Genomic DNA, 20,147 nt, shown 5'->3' with positions numbered 1-20,147 from the left:
AGAGACGGAAGTTGTTCAAAACACCTACTCGTCGTTACTCCAGCATTACAGGCTGGAGCGACGAGTATACCCTCCACCACGCCCAAAACTTACAAAAGAGGAAAGCGTAATACTGAGACGCCTGCAAAGCAGCACATACACACATGGGGCCCTAATGCACCGTCTCTACCCAACGAGATATAGCTCTATTTGTCCGCTTTGCAACGTACCGGACACCCTGGCGCACTTGCTTCTTGCATGCCAGTGTATTGCCAGACGTAATCTGCAACAACACACGACTGATAACGAAGCAGGACCAACGAACGAAGATCTAACCGAAACGTGGGAGGCGAAGCTCGCCCTCGAGGACCTGGAAGAGCAACAACAACTCGTCGCCAGGGCCAAGAGGGCAGTAGAAGCCAGAGAGTTCCTGGACTAAGGAGCCCTCCCACCTCAGGATGACATCGGGCATTGCTCGGAACACTGTTTCAAAATAAACGTTTACTTCTCTCTCTCTTATAGTTTCCGATGAATAAGTTCTCTTTTTATATTGCCAAGGTTTAGCTTCCGCTGCTTAACATCTATCTACACATGGTAGCCTTTAGGGGAGATGGTAGAATATTTAGTAACTGCCACTGCATCATCATATTGTAACAGTAAAATGTGGCTAACGTACACAATAGTTACTCCTTTGGCTTTATTCATTTGGGAGCCTGGTTCATCAAGCAACAATGTTTGCCGGAGAGAATGTAAGCGGCACTCACTGCACTCGTCGGACAATGGATATCCGGACACAAACGGGTCGTTGCCTTTCCTGTCGATAAACTGAGCATAGCGGCAAACAAACAGAGAGCAAGTCGCATTGCATTTGAACCTGTTACCGTGGCGAGACGCATCTGGACTGAGCGTGCCCACTGCCTGCTCCCATTAACGCCACGCGTTGTGGCCCATTAGTGTTCAGCCTGTGGGTGCATTGGTCTGCCGGCGTCGGCAGCGAAGCGCACCGAGAGTTCATTTGCTACAAATGCCCGACGGGCAACTACGATTGTTTTAAACAGGAAATTTTCTTTACGCTCCAGTTTCCCAAATACACGTTCCCATGTCTTCCTGCATCAAAAGAAAGGGTGAAATGATGTGAGGATGTCGCTGTTTGTTGTGACCCATGGAGTGTTTGTCAAAATAGTTCATTTCCTGGTACGTAGTGTTTTTTTAAAGGGAGGGCGAGTGACGGTGCAGCTATTGCAATATTTTACTACCATGACGGCATTGTTCCGTCGTGTGTTTAAAGGGCCACTCAGCAGGCCCCACACCAAATTTTAGTTAAACCATTGAAGTTGTTGGGTGTGCACGTGAGTGGTTTTATTATTTTTTTATCAGCCTTATTTTGACGTTCACGGCCTATTTCTGCGGGATCGCTTGGAAACGCTGGCTTAGACGCTGTAGAATTGATGAGCACAATGAGTGCATGAACGCGTAGGAGTGTTCCACGGCTGTCGTGTGCTGGATGCGCTGACCGCGGGGACACGAACGCCTGCGAAACGCCGGGCACATTAGCTTCGCGCCCATTTGCGATTCACGGGAAAAGATGAGAAAAAAAAGACGTGCACGTTTCCTTATTGCGTCTCGTTATTCATCTCACGTTTTATTCATCTATTCAAGCAACAAATTACTTAACTACGCATGCCGTGTTAAATAATTTAAGCCATGTCACGTGGTATACTGTTGACAACCTCAGAGCACACTTGTCTACGTAGATGACCAACGTCACAGCGTTTCCGTATACGTAGGGCCATTCATACGAGCACGTCATGCCCTCAATCTCTGGGCGTGCACCCACAAAAGGAAGGGGGAGCAGCGTACATCTTAAATTTTGGCCCATTTGCGTGGCGCGTAGCGTTGCAAAGTTTGGCAGACGTGATCATGATCGCCTCATCTACGCATTGCGCTTGTCAGCTCAAAATTGTCAAACCTCGTGAGTAGCCCTCTAAAGAAAAATAGGTATAACATCGTGGCAAATTTCGTTCAAGTGTTCTTCAATCGTTCACAACGCTTCAAAAGAAGTAATTGAACGGTGATATGAAGGAAACGGCGGAGGTGTTAAAAACGCAGCACAGGCACGAAAAACAGCAAAATATTTTTACGGGCATTCATCAATATGTCAGGCTTTCACCATCGCGCTTGTTGAGCGAGTGGTCTTCCTGCAACTATTTATGATGTCATTGTTCCTTCCTTATTGCCGATAATAACAACGTTCAGGTTTTGTAACAGGGTTTGCGTCGTTATGCATATGTGAGTCTGCACGCTGTGTAATCGACGTACTGCGAAATTGTCGAGGGCGGCGCCTTGTTGGAGCTTTGCTAACTCAGTCATCTGCAAACACTACCTTCAGCTATCTGTGATTGCAAGCGCATTTATCGCGCGTGATTGATGGAACGGTAGCTGTTTCTACGCAATTAATTCAGTTCTAATTGAGTTATAATTACTACAATGCACATAAATACAACAATAAATGTGCCTTATGTTTTTTCTTACCTAAGTGCCTCGTGCATTCATTTGGTTGTCTAACAAAGAAACGAGAACGCAGCAAAACTTTACGTTCTTTCTTCAATTGTTGTATGGCAACCGTGTGTTGTATATAAGACCGCCAATAAAGACGGGGAATCGCGATCTATGCTCACATGCTGGCGTCCAGTACGGGTATCGAGCCGTACGCCACAAAAATTGATACTCTCATTTTCCGTCAGCCGAGTTGAACGGACAAACGAGCGCAGAGTTCATTTCGTGTTGAGACTTGACAATCAGATGCAATGCAAACGTTTATGGTAGCATGTTTTTATCATTTGTGACTAGTTCTGGCGCAACAAATGCATTAGTCACAAAGATTTGGTGAATCCAAAGACTCCATACGACATATCGGTCACATACCTTGCACTGTGCAAGCTGTTCTTGAAGATGGGTGATGTAACTACATACTAACATGTACCGCGGATCGCTCGAGGAGCCGCGCCCCACCACGGTTGTCTAGTGGCTAAGGTACTCGGTTGCTGACCCACAGGTCACGGGTTCAGATCCCGGCTGCGGCGGCTGCATTTTTGATGGAAGCGGAAATGTTGTAGACCCGTGTGCTCAGATTTGGGTGCACGTAAAAGAACCCCAAGTGGTCGAAATTTTTGGCGACCTCCACTACGGCGTCATTCATAATCATATGGTAGTTTTAGGAAGTTAAACCCCTCATATAAATCAATTCGAGGAGCCACAAAAGTTACCAGTTCTGAAAGAACATTTTCAACTTCTTTTACTGCTTGAAACGACTTAGTGTTGTGCATCTTCTTTGAGTAGGTTATTTGATTTCTTTCTTAAACATGCATATATATCCAAATGAGCAGCAGTTTGTCGTACAAGAACCCGTGGTGGTGCCCTCGATGCCATGAAAATTTGGGTATGCGAAAACAAGAATTACGCCGACACTAAAACAAAATGTGCGCTAAAGATCGATTGAAGTGATTGCCGAGATTTTCCTGCTCATAATGCTGAATGTAAACTTCCATGATATCTGAGTGCAGCTTGCTTAGCCCGTTACTTCTTCATTAATACTTGCTTCTGTGTGTCGCTAGCAGCTTGTTAAATGTGTTTTAGTGCTAATGAATATTTCCAGGGAGTAGCACTCTGAGATAAACCGATATGCATATCGACACGTATAAAGTACAGAGAGCTAAAAAAAGAAACGCCAGCCTTTTCGGAAGGCGCAGCACAGTCACAGCGAAAGCTATAGAAGAGTGGCCTGTCAGAGCCTTTTCTGAACACTTATTGGGTAAGTGCTGCAAGAACTGTTGCTTGATGCCCACTACGGCATTATTATTTATATCTTAGGGTAGTGAGCCAGCATTCTCTATGCTATTTTTCGTCAATCTTTTGAGAAGTGTGGTATCCGCTATACTATTGCGAGAAATTTTGTGCCAATTGTTTATGCAGTGGCTCACGACGGTGAGGAATATTGACTGAATGGGTATGCGCCACAGTTATTAACTGAACAAAAACAAGATTTTGTGATGGGTTGGAGCAACATTGGACGACCCACTCGTTACGCCATTCGCATTCTGCGATGACGGCTTGTTCTTTTGCTGTTTCAAAACCATTTATAGGTCATAATGACGCGATTGCTCTCCCGAAATCAAGCCTACCTAAGGCAAGCTTGCCAACAAGTCCCAAGCACTGGCGTTATTATTGGGCTGGCACCCAGCGCACTCGGGTTGAAGCCCCACTGCGGCATTGGTACTAGACTTTTTTTTTTCAATTTTGCGTGATGTAGTTACAGATACCGGCGGCAGCGGCGGTCAACAACTACGACGCTGCGCGAGACCCGAGTTGTGATTTCATAACAGCTATCGCTGTAAAACATCGCAGATCGTAATTTACGGATAAATAAATGCAGGGAATGTATTTTTACTTCATAGCACATAAGATGCAGTGAGAAGCACGCCACATAGCATGTGTTGATCATGAAAAAGTGGCTTTATTAACACAGCCAAGGCTGTGCAACAGCATAGTTTCAAGCGTCACTTTTTGAAACAAAGTGCTCCGTTCCATATTGAATTTGGGAACAAAAAGTATGGCCTGCTCCCTATATTCAGGGAGGCCAGTTTGAAGAATAACGCAAACATACCTTGCTTCTCGCTGTTCATATGGAAGTACTGATAAGCCAGATAAGCAACAAAATATGCATTACCTGTGCATTGCATTATTATCAGAAAAATAAGCATTGAGAGGTATGAATGACCGATACCTGTTTTTCTTTTAAACCACTACACTTGTAAACGATGCCAGGTATCGATATAATTCATCTAAGCTTACCGCCACGCAGAGCGTTTGCTGAATAAGGTGAAGCTGCTCTGTAAGTCAATATAGGATACACCGCGGACAGGCACTCAATCAGAGATGAGAAGGACGTGTCTCTGCTGGCTACCGACGTGCATGGTATGTCGATTTCCTCAAAACCTGCAGAATCAAACGGGACGTCACGTCAGGCCACTCAAGACCATAGGTTTAAAAGCAATACTCTTTAATTAGGTCTGTCCGCCTGAAGGTCTCCCCGAATTATTCTGCTCTAAAAATTAAAACAAAAAGTTCTTGATGCGTGAGGCCAAAGCCCTCGCATTAGTTGTTTATTTTTTCTAGAATCGGGGTGTTTCATTGAAATACGATATAACAGTACTTCCTTCTGGTATATCAGTAGAAGGTGAATGTAGAAGCAATGTGGAAATTTATCCTAGAGAGTTTTGCCAAAGTAATAACTCCCCAGTGGCAAAGCATACACGAGGTATAAGATGAAAAAAACATACACAGATGAAAGGTTATGGCACGATGCGTGGGATTCACATTTTTAATCGCTTTAATGTGCGGAAAAGTTCATTTCTCGGATAAAAATACATCAATTGCTTGTTCAATTTTCGGAAATGCCTCGATCTACATATCATTGCAGTGTACGAAAAATTTGTCGTTCGATTCATTTTCTTTCGTCTGTCATTCATTTCTACGTCGCCGGAGAGTGCGGGGGAGAATAAAATGACGCGCTTTTTAGGGGCGAAGTTCTTTAGGGTGTAGGTTTGTCCAGCCTCTGATGGTGTATGTAGCTACCCATGGCACATACCCGAAAGAGTAGTCGTTAGAATGTGCACTCGATGGCGGCACTTGTATATGAGGAATACATGTCAAATAGATGTGAGATCGCTGAACTTGGAGTGTTCACGAGATAGGCGGACGGATTGACGGACGCATAGGCAAGGGGGCGGACGCACAGATGGACGGATGGCTGGACAGACTGAGGGGCGGCTGCACGAACAGACGGAAGAACGGACGTATGAGCGGACGCATGGAGTGATGCACGGATGGACGGATGCACCGACGGTCACACGAATGGACGGACACAAGAACTGACGCACGGATGGATGCATGGACGGACAGAAGCACGAACGAATGGGTGGACGAAAGCACGGATGGACTGACGAACGCTTTGCCCCACCAATCATCATTCGCTCCGTGGATATGCTGTGTTTTTTTACGTCTGTACTTTAACCCTTCCAGCCCTGGATTTTTTATTTTGGTCAGATACACTTTTTGTGCGCGTTTTTCTAGTAGTTAGGACCTCAGAAGACCAAAAACAAAAAATTAGCCACTGGTACAAGCATTTTTGGATTAATTAACGTGGCATCAAATTAAGTAATTAGGGCCCTGTGATGGGAAAATGAAAAAAGTGTCTCATTTTTTTCTGCCAATCAATGGTGTACACAAAGTGGAAACCAACGTCTTGCTTTTCAGCCTAATACTCACTGAAACAGCTTCGGTACGTCGTCCCGAAAATGGCGCTTACCCGCCTCAATTTACGCGCCTCGGCTTCACGGAAGACCTCGGTCACGCTTCTTCTTTGTGGCTGCTACCTCCACAAACATGCCGCAATATTGATGTCAATTGCAGTGGGGATCATTGAAGAACTATGCCCCCAATAATGAGCAGTATTGGTTACTTTTCCGAGATACTAGGGCAAAATTTGTGCGGTGGTGTCAATTGACACTGCCAGGGCCGAAAGGGTTAAAATGAATTGCGTTGTCGGAGTAGCAATCGTCGCGCCTTTTTGTCTCTGTCTGCATGAAAAACGCTCACCTTACGGTACAGTATAATATTGAGTCACCAATAGCCCAACCCTCAGCCTTATTATCAAAGTTCGCAGTCGCTACCCGGACTAGATATTCTGTCCCTCCTCCATTCCCGCCCCCCTCCCCCTCATAATGATACTTCATGCTTTTTTGCCCAATGGCACTTGCCCCCATGTTTTATCTTTTTATGCCGCCCCTGTTTGCAGCGCCTGCAAGCTTTCGTTCACACACACGATGGTGCAGGATAATGATGCATCAATTCGAACATAAGGAACATGACGGCCATGGAAAACATGTGCCACCACTTTCGATAGAATTGCTTTCCCAATTTCAAGTTAACCTTCGAAAAGCGCGTACATTGTCCTGTTCCTGACCATTGTCTCGTACCATTTGCGAGCTGCTGCGCAACGTGCTCTCAGTGGTTCTACTCAGCAATGCAGTCGCTTCGTTCGAGAGCTACAATGAGGCAGCCATTAGCGCTTCCAAATTACAGGTGTGTTCCTGTTTGATAAATCACTCATATTCGTGCCATATACTTACGTGACACGCGATCAGGTGTGAGAGCTAAGATGTGAGTATTTATGTGACTAAAGGAACAAAAATAATTCTCCTTTTTTTGCGGACTTCCCACACGCGCCAGGCACAAAAAATGTCTTCGGCAACTATATTTCTCATTCGGCTAAACGCAACCTGTCTGCTGCTACGGATATGTTATCTCATAGGCTGCAGTTACGAAACAAAAGGCACAGTAAGAAAATAAATTTCAATTATATAATGGAGTCGAATGAGGGACAACGAAGTGTGGCTAGCAGGTTGATTTACACCTTTAGAATGTTTGCAAGAAATAATTGCAAAATTTTGGCAAGAAATAATTATGCCATAGATTATTACTCCGCTCAGCCCCCATAATAAATTACCGTCCATTCATCCTCCTGCTGGCCGTTGCTAGCTGAGCAATTTTCATTTGGGAATCTCACTTTGGTCTCTATATTGTGACTCATACACAACTTCGTTCTATTGAGAGTGTACATTTCCCCTCGCATGCCTGAAGCTCTCATTAAAGCGTTGAGTGTTCTGTGCAAAAATCAGAACGAGAAACAGGACCACAGAAGGCATTTTTCAACGGCAGAGCTTTTTAGACAGAAACAATCAGTGCTTCCCAGAAGACCAGTAAATCACACGATATGCAAATTAGCGCGAACAGCCGTCGCTGACCAACACCAACAACGAGAACTACCACATGCTCACTCTCTCCCGTTTCCCTTCCTTCAATAATTCGAGGTGTCCATTTGGAAATGGTGCTTTTCAGAGGGAAATGACTGCTTGCTATTCAATATAATTCACAGACGTGCCAGCATGAAAACGAGCGGTGATAGACTAGCTGCTATGGTCATAATCTGACCAAGCATGAACGTTTCGTACTGCGCATAAGATACCGGTCGCTTTTTCAGTTTTGTCTGCTGGAACGATCGCAAGCGCTCCAGTTGAAGTTCCCAGCGTTACTGAACGTGCTCCAATGCGAAAAAAAAACTGTTCTTGTTTTAAGGACTTTACTGAAAGAAAAAAAAATAATGATGTGTGTGTGTGTGTGTGTGTGTGTGGTCGCAGAGAGAGAAAGAGAAAATTATAATAGTAGAAAGGCACTCAAATCAAAAGTAAAGGACGACGTCCCCCTGAGTGGCAATGAAGGTTGGGCTTTGTTCTATGTCACTTCTTTGAAATGTGTTCCAGTGAACTTGGAAGTAACGACGTGCGCATATTTCCCTCCCCTCCTTTTTTCTCCCCTTTCTGGACTTACCAAGTTGCTTCGGTTTTTCATAACAAATCATATTTTTATACGATGGCCTAATTTATCAACAAATACATGGTATGGCAATTGGAGCAATTATTGCACTTACTATGGCTAATATATTAACGAAAGATATCGAAAAAGAGGTCCTAGCACCGTTTACCCTGGCACCCAAGTTGCTCTACCGGTACGTCGACGAGTGAAGAAGCAGCAGATTTATTGCTTTTTGGAAGGCCTGAACACGCAGAGTGCGAACATGCAGTTTGTCTTTAAACACAAGGACTACGCGCTAACATTTTTTTGATGTTCAGGTTCACCGGGTTGGGAGCACCATCAGATTGTCACTATGTAGGAAGCCTACGCACACTAGTTGTTATCTAAGTTTTAGTTCGCGTCATCCCATCGGCCAAAAGTCGTCCGTAGTGTCATCCGTGGCAACATGCACAGTACGGGTGTGCCCAGAAAGTGATGCATTAAAGAGGGAGCTTCGGGCGATCCATTGGAAGCTACGCCGCAGTGGCTATCCTGACTGTTTCATCTCTAAAATTGAGAAGTGGATATTACAGTCCAGCACACATCTAAACCGAGTTGACAATCCGAGCTTATGTGGCCTACTTTGCGCATAAGGACGCAGAACGAGTCAACGAGGCTTTTTCACGCATAATTTCAGCTCGCCGTTCTAAAATCAGCACGTCGATGTAAATGGCAGGTGGTCAAGTGAATTGTGCCCAGATGCCATGTAATATATAATGTGTGCTGATTGCCACCAAGTGCAAATAGAAGAAAGAGAAAAGTTCTCCAGACGCCTTCACGGGCACCGACATCATGTGGCTAATAACAGTCACACGATAAGCGCCATTACTCAGCATGGACATCAACATAATCACATAATTGACTGAGAAAATTGCACTGTAACATGTCCAGAAATAGGAAAATAACATCTCTTTCCGGACGACCATCCGTCGAACTCTTGGTTAGTGAGATAATGGTAATAGCTCCAGCCGATTTAGTAGTTCGATGTTTCATATCACAAACGGTGAATCTGTCCGGCATCCTTGAGAACGGTGTCCTTGAGTTCGGCATCCGTTATTTCAATATTAGGTCATTAGGCGTTGGTGAATGTCGCACTCAGAGTCAGACGGCATGAGACTGTCTTCCTTGCAAAAAAAAAAAAAACACCAGGCAGCAGCCGTAGTCGCATATATAGGTCGAGGAAACACAATGCACGATGCGTGAACTGTGATTTTGCCACTTTTTCATTGTCATGTTAGTCGCCAGCTTACATAAGTAACAAGCTGCGTCCGTTTTGGAAAACGTAATTACGTCATTTCATAAGATTGTGGTTTGTTCATTCGAGTGTTTTTTTCTGACAATTTCGTTGACGAGATCGTTGCCGGAGATGTCGCAATGACTTGGGAAACTGTGCAACACAACGTTGTGTCATTTGTAAGTTGCATAGTGGAGCGTTTCGCACATCTGCTAGAAAAATCGTCCGTAGAATCGTGACCAAATTGCGGAGATCACATATGCAACATAGTCGTGACATAGGAGTGAGGGGTCGGCAACATATGCGAAACACGTGATGACTGAAAAAGCGCTGTTGTCCAGGAACTAATATTGTAAATGCGATCCTTACGTGATGCATTCCTAAACAGGCTTGATTTCGAAGTAACATTAAGAACAAGAAGCTTGACAGCGTCAACAGCACCATGCTCACCAGCTGCCTTACAGCCAACATTATTATTACATCTTCGCCTGCATTGAAACTATCAGACATATTGATTATTGCGTAGCGGAAAGCTGCCTTCGTTGAATTCGTTCTTAATGATGGCCTCACGCAGAGTATGTGCGCATATAAAAAAAAACATGGAAAGCGGAAAGTGTTAGGACCCTCCCCTAGTCAGAGGGCATACGGCCCGAATTCAAGACGCGAACGTCAAGCCTAATGCGATGTCTCATTTTCTGCTTTCCGGCCATCTAGAGCAAAACGTAAATGAATAAAAACAAATGCCGATGAAAATTCAGAATGGCGTAGCCTACGCGTCGTCTCCTATTGTACTATTGCCACCTCTTTAGTCATGTTACATGGCTCCCCTATTGTCGGGCCCTACGCGTCGGTTGAGGTGACAAACCACGGGGTGGCGGGAGAAAAATAGCGGCTGCACAGTCGTCGATGGGTCGCGGTCACCCACATACCGCATTTTCCTGTCAGTAATCAGTTCGTTTCAGTCATTATTTGCCCGGATGCTGGATTATCGCCGAATCTGAAGCCATACACTTGTTCACCAAGAAGCTTTGGAATGAGCGAGAAAGTGCCATTATGCTGTGCTCGTAATGAAGGAAACAATAAGCCACTGTAGTCCTACTTTGCTAGGATTACCCATTGGTTCAGTCAACGCCAACTGTATTAGCTCAGCAATTTCGGCGACAACTTTAAATTTACTCGAAAAAAAAATGATGCTTATTTGTTGCATTGAAAATAGCGAATTGCTAAAGTAGTTCAGAAAGAAAGAATTTTTTCGGTCACGTCGAAGCCTGTTCAGTTTCGCAGAATACCATTCTAGTCTTTTTCGTGAGAAAAAAAATATTCTGAGAGCATCATTTTCTGCTTTAGTACCAAGTTTGGGTTAGATATTATGCTCTTAGTCGGGGTTTGGGGTTTATTGACAGAAGGTTTGGAAGGTAAGCCCCTGCAGGTCGCACAGGACTACTCAGGATGGTATAAATGTTCGGAAGAGAAACGCTGAGGATACCGTATTTTCTGGTAATCAGTCGAGCTTGAGCGTTGAACAAGCCGGAATTTCGCAACCTTCGCTGCGTTGACGAACAACATGTCGAAATCTTCAAGCGGTGGGGTAGCCACAGCTTGCAGGAAGAAGCATAGAGGGGTGGCAACCATATTTATTGTCATGCTTTCATGTTGGCGTTAGTTTTTCCGAGAGATCTGACGGATGGTTGTAGCAGGGGCAGCTGTTGCTGTAGTTTCTACAGCGATCGCCATGGTGGCATTGCACAGGTGACTTCAATATCTGACGCGCCCAACAGTGGTGAATTACATCTGTCACTGAAGTCATAGGCTTTTTTTTGCTTATTAGCAAGTTATAGACATCCTCTGCAATACCTTGCAATATATACCTCACCTTGTCTTCCTCCCCCATGTTAGCGTCTGTTTGCCTGCAGAGCCTCGAAACCCCTTCTTTATACATTATACAGGTCTCGCCGGGTAACAGGGACCTTTGCTCAAGAGTCTGCTCAGCAAGCTTTTTCTTTGCAGCTCTGTTACTCAAACACTACGTTATTCCCTGACCAAGGCGTTCCCATGTTCGTTCTCGTACTAGAAGAGTAACAAATCGGTAAGGTAAAAGTTTACGAGGGATAGCTAAGAGGCAGCACCCCATTTGCAGTGGCTTACCCACTTGTCATGCTTGAGTCATGCGCCGACGTCTTCGTTAGTCTCAAGGTTCGTGGCTCTGTGTGATGCGGCTAAAAACTGCTAGGGTCTGGTCTTCGTCTGTCTGCATCGTTAGCAGGATTTTCACGTGGAATAATCACATTACGTGCCAACAGCGCAATTTGCCACCCATCTAAAATAAGTGCACCAAACTTACTACTGCTACACACCAGCTATTGCGTGAATTTTTTGCGTCTGTGTTGTATCCCTCGGGGTGATATGTCTTGATTATGCAAACTTCAGCTTATCTTGCCATATCGCATTTTCTATTTCAATATTTCTGTCTATATACGTTACGCAAATTTTGATCTTCCTTAACATTTCTGTACTTGTTGTACCTTTTGTAATGCGAAATTGCTTATGGTGTACTAGACGTTTAATGCAAAACCTCTGAATGAATCTCCGTACACTACTCCTATTGCTTTATCTAGTCCAAACTGCAATTTTCTTTTACAGTATTACTCATGTATGTTCAAGCATGATCTCACAAGCCCTTTTGTACTGTTAGCGTTGTATTCTGCCAATTGTAGAGTGTGTTCAAAGACGACTTCAAAGCTGCCTAGAGCAGCTTTTAGCCCTGAAGGCTATCCAAAATTTCTCTGGTGAAATGAACTTTGACTTGGGTATTCACGAACAGCCCTGCGGAAACAGAAAAAAAAAAGAATGAATGTATGAATGGGCAACATTATTTAAAATAGTACAACAACGCAGAGGACGTGCAGGAGGTGAGAGGACGTGTTTCAGCCAAAAGAGCATTTGTGCACCTGGTGTAGTGTCTAGGTAGGGATAGCAAAAAAAAAGAACTGAACACGATACATCAAATTGAAGAAGTCTAAACTATGCATCATTTTTCATGTATTAGATATCAATTTAGTGAGCTCAATTTTCACTTCTTCGCAATAATTAAGTACCCAATTCTCCGACACAGAGGAGCTCGAAGCTTACAATCATTATCATGGAGCACTCTTGCCGAACACTAGTTTAATTAAGAATTAAGTTTCATTTGCGAGTGAGTGCTTTTCTTGGCACGAGCAGTGAGCGACGACCTTCTTCTTTTCCTAAGCCCCTCTGGCCAAGGTGTTTCTGCATTATTTTCTGAACTTTAAGAGAACGCATTATAAAAATGAAACAAAAGTCGGGGCATAATCCTTGGTTCTGGCATAGTTTTACTAGATACATGCATAGGAGTGTGCAAAGTTTTCTAGCAAAGTGTGCAAAGTTTTCTAGACGGGGGGCGGGCAAAGGTTTATCGCAGCACCTAGCTCTTCATCTGTGCCAATGTATGAGGCCGACTTCGTGCCTTCCTTTCTCCTCGGAGTCGCAGCACCTTCTTCCTGTCATGTCACTGGTGTGGGGGTGACTTTGCGCATACTCTGCTTGAGTGACTAAGGAGGGGTCCCCCCCCCCCTGATTCTTTGTGCGTATGCCTATAGCTAAACGCAATATTCGAGCCTAAGTGCCCTGTAAAAAAACACCTATGAACTGCCATAATCATCAGAAAAATAAATAAACAGTTTCACAGAATTAGCTGAGTAACTGGTATTTTTGCGGTATTTAGCGGAGCAGATCCCGACCATTCGCTGATGTCTACAGGGCTTCCGAAATCCACTTCGGCACCATGAAAGTACTGAGGATATTGAGGACGAAGAAAGGAGACGCACGGGCAAGCACAACCTAACAACTGTGCGCAAGGTACTGCCATGAGAAGCAGTTACATGTAATAGGCTGGCTAGCAGTTTTGCTACCACTTCGGCAGAGTGACGAAGCATAGTTAACCTTAAAAATATACGACGGCACATGTACATTCACGTTCTCAAGCCACTAACAAACTTTTAAGCCAAGTCTCAGGGTCACTCCCACATTTTAGAGCGAAATTTTTAGGCACCCATACCGGTGTTGAACAATGGTATAGTAGCTGACAGACAAAAAAAAATAACTGTAAGGGATTGAGAGGGGCTACTTCGTTCGTGTTGTATTTTGTGATAGGCTTACTGTAGAGACAGATTAGAAGCAACACACGACGCAGTCTTAGCAGGGCAAGAGCAAACGCCAACTTTTTTTTCTTCATATGTACTCAATGTAAATGTGCACATTCTCTTCGATGAAATTTGATGTATTTTTATTTATTCTTACTATGCATAAATGAAAAAAGCCACAGCTTTGCCAACAAAGTCGATGCAGTGAACATATTGGCAACAAATAGGAAGGTCACACGAAGAATGGCAAGTACATGGAAACGAGCTAATCGTTTATCACGCACAAATGACGCCCAAAACGTTTTGGCAGGTACAGATGAACGCGAAGAAGCGTCTCAGTTGTTACTTCACTGTGTGTGAAAAGCGCATTATTTTTGCAAACGTAGACTGTGCAACAAGTGCAGTGACCTTTGTGCACCCGGTAACTAGAACAGAATTGTACCGGAGAAAGCCCAAGGCGTCCAATTGTCCAACCACGACATAAGCAAGCGCACGCGTGAGTGTCTCCACTCCGCAGGGCAAAGTAAGCGTGACAATCTTGCAACGTGCAACGACGTGCGCTCATTGCGCCATCTCGCTAGTAATATTGAAAACACGATAGTTCTCCCCGAGATGCCCATCGCCAGTGGTAGGTGGTAGATATAAATAGCTTGCCGTTTAAACGTTGAAGGAGGTGTTCCTTCGTGGCTCAGTGGCTAACGCCTTCAACTCACAATTCAGAGGTTATGCGTTCGAGTTCGCTCACCAGGGTCTTTTAGTGGAATATTTTTCTGTCTTGCGTTTTCATATATATACGTATACATTTACGGTGAATGACGTCGACATCGGCAGCGAAATTCAGCTGAGAGTGTTCATATAATTGCTATTGATATGAAAACGTTTGAAGTTTGCCCGTGTTCTGGTACCGTTGTGCAATACAGAGGACACAGTGCTAGCAGAAAGAGCGTGAAGTTTAGCTGGTTTATTTATATTCTTGTGTAGTCAATATAAATGTGCACTTTGTTTTCCAGGTGCCATTGTGTATTTTTATTTACATTTAGTACGCTTGAGTAAAACCATAGCAAAATACTGTGCTCATTTTAATAACACTATGTTATGTGTTCTTTGTAATCTGTCCCTTGCGTAAGGGCACTGCAAAAGTGAAAAAGTAACCAATTGGCGCGGTAAGATAAAATGAGAAACATAACAATGAAAGAAGGGCATTTCAACCCTGGCCCTGCACTGGAGAAGAGTAGCCTACCATAAAGCCACGATAGTGCTTTAAACTGGTCTGAAAAAGGACTTTGTAAAGGTGTCATGCTGGGCAAACGATAGCTCTAACCTGCGCATTACGAATAACTGTTGCTGTTCAACGTCACAAAACATGATATTATTATGAGAGACGCCATATTTGGGAGATCTGGAACTTTCAAGCACCTGGCTTTCTTTAACGTCCACCTAAATATAAGTAAACTTGCCTCGACCATTTTCATTTTTATCGAAAAAACAGTAGCCACTGCTGAAATCTCCTCCCATGATCTGTGAGCCAGCAGCCAACCACCGTCACCCCTAGTTCTTCACGGCATGTTAAGCCAATGTGTCAGAAAAGGGTAAAAAAAAATCACTGCATATCCACAGAGTGAATGATGATGAGTGAGGCTAAGCTTCGAAGGGTTTTATCGGTGAGCCGTAAATCATCAGTTGGCCATGTCCATCCGTCCGTCCACCCCATAGAATTTCCCAAATATACACTAGAAGGAACTCTGGTGCTAGTATCTATGGGAGCTGCAACGCATTCAGCTTCAGCGAGCAAGGGAATTATGGGTATAACATGGATTTGCCTAGTCTTCGTACTTTATGTTCGTTTAAGCTTCGTGTGGCTTGAGGCTGCTTTGTCACGAAAAACCAGCTGTCAATGGTCTGGCAGTTACCCTTCACCACCTTAATCTTTTATGCTTGCCACTTAATTTTGGGTCATGAAGTGGAAAACGGTTTGTTCTCTCCTTCGAACCAAAACCAAAACGCTGAAGAAAGGCACAAGTGTATTGACCACCCACAAGCACGAAGATTAGGCAATTCTATGTCATACCCACAATTCCCATGGGTGCTTGGCGATCACCGCACAAGTGTTTCCTCTCGTTATTTTTAGGAATCTCTTATTTAGGAAACTCTCCATCCGCCGGTCGTCTGTCTGTCTGTCTGTCTGTCTGTCTGTCCGTCCGACCATCCATTCATCCATCCATCCATCTATTCATCCATCCATCCATCCATCCGTCCGTCCATCCATCCTCCCGTTCATCTATCTGTGCGTCCATCCGTCTGTCCGTTCGTCCGCCTGTCCGTATGTCCGTTTAGTGATGGGACGTTGATGTTGGGTTGTGCTACACTACTGGTTGTAGGTACCGTTGCTTCTATCACATCAACTAGAGTCGAGTCATGCGAAAGCCAAGATGCCCTTGACTGAGTTTCGAACGTGCAATCCAGTTACCACATATACGGGGTGGCCAGTGAACGGTTCTCCAGCACAAGCAGTCGTTTTTTTTTGCTAGCAGATGCTGTCTGCGTCGGCGTTGCCAGGTGAGAGAGTGGGAAGGGAGCGACTGTTGGCACGACAGGCGAGAATGTGACATGAGACGCGAGCAAGGGCAGGGGGGGTGTGGAGAGCGCTGCCACCAATGCCGAAGTGCGACATCGTAAAACTCAGAATTGCTTAGCATTTATTAACAATCCGTCTTCACAAAATGCTAACTGTGCTTGCCATGTAGGTGTAATGCCTCTGAACCACTGCAAAGCGCTCAGCCATAATTCTTCATTGTCATCAAGCCACTTGCAGCATCAATGGAGTGTGCATACTATTTCACAGATGTGTAGCGCGTACCTCAATTATTCACCGAAAGAAATAATGTCCAGTGGATTCTGTGCTCTGGTTCACAAAAATCATGACGTTGTAGTCGATAGCTAGTCAATAGAAGTGCTTGAACACAGCTGGCCTTGACGTAACACGAAGCTGCATTCAGAATACGCATAAGGCAACAATATAATCGTCGGTGAAATTTTTGTGTAGTTGGGGTATGGTGTTCGTCTAGACCTTCCTGTCAGTGTTTTGTGTTGCCGCTCATATTTACTAATCGGGAGAGCCTCGTGCGGTGTCTGGACATGCTCATTTGGCAAGCTACAAAATCAGAGGTTCTTGGCAATGCACCGTACCTTCACCTACGCTTGACGACTCGGCGAACAATTATTCACTTGCAGTCACAGTGGGACGTGTTTATGTGCCGCATTGATCCCGCTTGTACTAAATACAGTGCACTGAATTTATAAGTGTGAACATATTAACTCTGAATCCCCTCCTTTTGCTACGCACACCCACAACAGCAATTATTTTCGCATACATAACCTGCGCGATTATCCCACAGTCATGGTGCCATACTCTTGGGCATTTTGCACCGAGCAGTGATCTGCTGTACGAACAGGAAAGTTTCAATCGAGAAATTTGTGAGAGCGTATAGGCCAGCTAACCTGGTAAGTGCATGTGAAGTAAACTACGCAATGCGAAAATATCGTTGTTTGGTATGGCTCGGTGAAGCTGCGTGTGTTAGAAAAACAACAGCGTGTAGTCCCCGACCAACGTTGACAAAGTACGGTGACAGTCAATGAGTAACTGGTGTTATTATCGATGTAATATTTTTTTTTAATTTGCGACCGCAACTGCACCTAATATAAGCTGCAACGTGCAGCTGAAAAAAAAGAGCAATATAAGGAGGTGCTTTCTCCTTATATAAGGAGAGCAATATAAGGAGAGCAATATAAGGAGAGCAATATAAGGAGAGCAATATGGAGAGCAATGTAAGGAGTGTCGGAGCAATCACAGCTCCGACACTCAGTGCAGATTTGATTTAGAAAAAGAGTTACGAAGGTAAGGGAGCAGCATATAGTGAAATTGAAGAGGCAGTTTAAGCATCAATGGCTTCTCCGATCTCCAAAATATTGGAGTTTTCCCCCTTTTTCTTCAACAAGTGGCCAAACAAATTTGATGGACAGTGTTACGCTTAAATGAAAGCAATCAGTAAGAACCTTGTGACTTTCGGTGGAGAGATTTGTTTTTTTAGGTGGTCTAACGTTTTACTGCATTAATTGCTGATTGTAGTGAGATTAAGAACGAAAGAATGAAGAGCCAGAATTATCAAGTTATTCAATGAATAGTTTTTGTACATCTGCCCGAAAGTCAAAGCGCTTTAACTTTCCAGAATATCTTAAGTGCGCAAATAGTACAGAAGTGATCCACTGTTCTTTACGCTTTGAGGTGAAGGTCGCTGGCCCTAATTCGCGCGACTGATTCTTGTGGCTGTTTTTCTTTTTTTGCAGTCTCTCATTATACTTATGCAACGTCACTTCCACGACAGAAGTTCGTCAGCGCAGCTGTGGTGGACCCTGGCATAAAACACTTTCATGTTGAAAAAAAATAATGGGAAAGACAGCACGAACAACGCCAACAACAACATTCGTGGAAGGGCCGCAGCCATACTTTCCTACACATTATGAACCACGTCTTACAAGGGAATCCTGATGATATGCGAGGCAGCAGCAGTGTGCACACCGTTGACCCGGCTGAAACGGGCGTCGATGCGGGGGCCCGTGGAACGGTTTGAAGTGAAAGTCTGTGTAGCATTTACTCGAGTAAACGTTTGTTTGAAACGCAGACACAGGAGGCTGGTTGGGCTTCGTGCAAGTTTCACCGCAGATAAACAATCCGAAAAAGTGTTTTCATGCAATGTGCAGTGAAGTGTTGCAGGTAGGGGAGAGGGTGAAGCAAGAGACAGGATCGGTGTTACGAGTGGGCGGAGGAACTGGCAGCTGTGGGCGCTGCGGAAAGCGTGCTGCGGGTCAGGGAGAGCGTGACGTGAGCACGTTCCTGCGAGAAAAGCGTACGAGGGGAGCGTGAAGGCACCACGCAGCTGCCACTTGACCTACTTGGCACCACTCCAATACCTACAGTGACAGGAACGTGTTGCGGCGGGTTCTTACGGACGTTCATACGGCGTTACACACGTGAGTGAAAGAGATGATTCACATCTAATAATAACATACTTACACAACAACTAGCACGGAAGTATACTGTTTTTTTTTCACCCACAATTACTAGTACCAAGCACCGAGGTTCCCCTTCGTGCCACGCTGGATAATGAACAACGTATATTTTATAACATTCATTCATAAGAAATATTTGAAGAAGAAGAAGAAGAAGAAAAAGGAGGAGGAGGAGGAGGAGAGTAAGACAGCGAGGTTAAGCAGTCTGGAGCGACTGGTATGCTACCCTACACTGGGGATAGAGATGAGGGAGTTTGAAAGATGGAAAAAAATGAGATAAAGGAGAGCTCGCACACGCGTTCGGTTCACAAATGCTGATGACTTGTAACCTAATGACGCCTACTAATTGGTGGAAGTCCGAAAAGACGCGGTTTTAGTTTTCTGGAGTTGCACTGAATGATGGATGCTTCCTTGACTTCTTAGAAATGATGGTGATCGTTAGCCATATTTCTACTTGAGTGATTCAAGTACTGGGCTTTAGGTGTTCAGTACTTTGAGAGCGCTTCGAGCAGACATTTTCCTCATGTCATACAAGATTTCCCGGATGGCATCCATGAGAGAACGAAGCATAGTTATGACTTTGCCATCTTTCTTATGTGTGTCATCACCGGTTGGTGAAGACCCCTGAGTGGGCGTGGCCTGCTGACGTTCGATGGTTAGCGGTTGACTTGGAAGAATAGGCCATTTCTCTGTAAAGATAGTCCTCTCCAAAGTCTTCTTTGAATTTGTCGGCCCTGTTGCGGCTTGGCTTAATGGTGCAGCAGTAGAGGTGGCGCTGTCGTTTCGAGCTTGTGCAGTCTTTGAGGTCGAACGACGGCACCAACGCCACTGCCGGACTGTTTCGGCAGCATCCCTGTGGGTCGAATTGTCTGTGACCATTTGCTTAAGCACCGCGCACTCCTTCTTAATTCGAGGGCAGTCTTTCGATGAGGCAGTGGGTGAGCCGTTACAGTTACCGCATTTAAGAAATGTGGACTGACATGCATCTTCCGAATGGGGTGCTGTTCAATTGTCGCAAGGCCCAGCTTCTCTCTGAAAAGTTATTTGACGGGTTAGGGGAACGAGATTCTGCAGGCGTGCGATGAGCTCACGTGCTCCCACGCGGCGCACTACAAGAATAGTTCGACGCGAGCAATAGCAACTGGAACTACACGCGTACATTTGTTGTGGAGCACAAAGAAAAAAAAATAGGTGAAATTATCCCATTCCTTGCCACATGTATACCAGGCGTGAAT

The 20,147-nt window shown here is 44.7% G+C and overlaps 2 long non-coding RNA genes across 2 annotated transcripts in view; one reads left to right on the top strand and one right to left on the bottom strand.

Annotated features, from left to right (window-relative positions):
* Positions 1–876: 876 nt before the first annotated feature.
* LOC142785038 (uncharacterized) lies at positions 877–18,523 on the top strand. The gene is made up of 2 exons (XR_012888829.1): positions 877–4,953; positions 18,190–18,523. It is a non-coding gene; the product is annotated as an uncharacterized LOC142785038 (long non-coding RNA).
* LOC142785036 (uncharacterized) overlaps positions 11,305–20,147 on the bottom strand; it is a 131,423-nt gene continuing 122,580 nt past the window's right edge. The window contains exon 3 of the long non-coding RNA XR_012888828.1: positions 11,305–12,508. This is a non-coding gene — a long non-coding RNA (uncharacterized LOC142785036). The remainder of the gene's footprint in view (positions 12,509–20,147) is intronic.

Source organism: Rhipicephalus microplus, unplaced genomic scaffold (genome assembly GCF_043290135.1).
Source record: "Rhipicephalus microplus isolate Deutch F79 unplaced genomic scaffold, USDA_Rmic scaffold_17, whole genome shotgun sequence".
NCBI lineage: Eukaryota > Metazoa > Arthropoda > Arachnida > Ixodida > Ixodidae > Rhipicephalus > Rhipicephalus microplus.
This window is presented reverse-complemented; position numbering and strand designations above follow the sequence as displayed.